Consider the following 1,743-nt stretch of genomic DNA (forward strand, 5'->3'; position numbering starts at 1 on the left):
TATGTTCTAAAGTCAAATTGTAGGGAGAGGATTGCCATAAATAAACAGGCCCATGCAGCTCCAAAAATAGTTTGGTAATCAGAAATATTAACTGTTTACTTTGCAAGCTCACCAGCAATGGGGCAACAATTACTAGCATAGGTCTACTGGTCTTTTGGTATGTCCAACTTGCTTGAAATGTATTATTTACTTCTGAGGCTTGCATTTGGAATTTGTTTTTAAAATTAATTATTACAAAATCAAGATGTGTTGTAGACAAAATAATGAAAAGGGATGTCTGGTAGCATCAATAAATAGACAAAGATGTGTAGTTGAATAAGTTATTGCATGATGTATAGAGACTTTTTTCACTTGATTTGAGACGTAACTTGAAAAAACTTGTGACTTGTCCTTAGAATGCACAACTTGACTCAAGACTCTACCCCTTCTACTTGGGACTCGACTTGAGATTGAGACCTTGTGACTAAAATAATAGTGACTTGGTATATTAGTGAATAGGATGGATGAGGGAGGTGACTAGACTACACGTCTCTCTCCAAGGGATGATAGAGCCATTCCCTGTGAGGTTGGGGACAGATTTGGGAGTTTTATTTCTGGAGCTATTTTGTGTTCAGTTATTAAACATAACATGAAGGAGAAACTGCCTTGGTCCAACTGACAACGCAAACACCCACACCTCGGCTCAACTAACAAATGCCTCTCACACAGTGACTCTGTTCTGTCCTCACAATCACCTCTCACTCCCTTTCTACTCCCTCTCCATGCCTATAAATACAGATTCCTAATAGTCCAGTGTTACATCCTCCCACTCCTACAGCTCTATGAAACCTCTCTCCTGTCTCCCTCTGTTTCTCTTTCCTCTCTCCCCTTTTTCTCTCACTCCACTCTTCTCCTTTATATGTATCTACCCATCTTTCTGTCTCTCACAACCTCAAAGAGAGAGAGGGCTGAAGTGACGTCTTGCTGGCTTACTCATTACAAGATGTCATAAAAATCCTGTTGCCGCAGCAACGGCACCATTTATCACCATGGAAACCGACCTTCATGTCGTGGTGGTGCATTCTCCTTCAGCAAGAGAGGGAAGAGGCAAGGCGAACCAATGGGAAGCCAGGGAGCAGATGGCGGAGGGTCGTCACTAGTTAACACAGTCGCAAGTCATTATTATGGCTAAACCCCACCTATTTCTACAATTCATCTTAATCTGATTTTAAACCTAACCTTAACCACACTGCTTATGTTATGCCTAACCCTAACCTTAAATTAAGACCAAAAAGCTTGAAGGGGGGGAGGATATTCTGCGTTCATGTGGCATCTGAGTTATTGGATTATCGGAAATTCCTAGTTCCCACTGGGAAGTTTCACTTGAAGGACCCTCGAAGTCGAAAACACAATTTGGAAACTTTGTTGCCGAATACTGACGTTTCACCACTGGCCTTTTCAACCAAAAGAAGACAACAAATCCGTTTTTTACAACTTTATCAATATTGATAATGTAGCTACAGTAGTTTGACCATTTTCAATTTTAGAGCAAAATAGCGAACTATTATTAATGACGTTAGCTAGCTTATCCTATTTCCCATTGATTGATTGTGGTTTTTCCGATCCCCAAACAATACAGTTTGCAGGTCCATCTGCAGATATTATGACATAACAACCATTCCTGGACTGATGGAGCCACTGATGGACTGTAGAAAAAGAAAGAATCTATTGGTTCTGTTTATTCGAGACAGAGATGCACAGAGC

Source organism: Salmo salar, chromosome 13, assembly GCF_965601325.2.
Source record: "Salmo salar chromosome 13, fSalSal1, whole genome shotgun sequence".
NCBI lineage: Eukaryota > Metazoa > Chordata > Actinopteri > Salmoniformes > Salmonidae > Salmo > Salmo salar.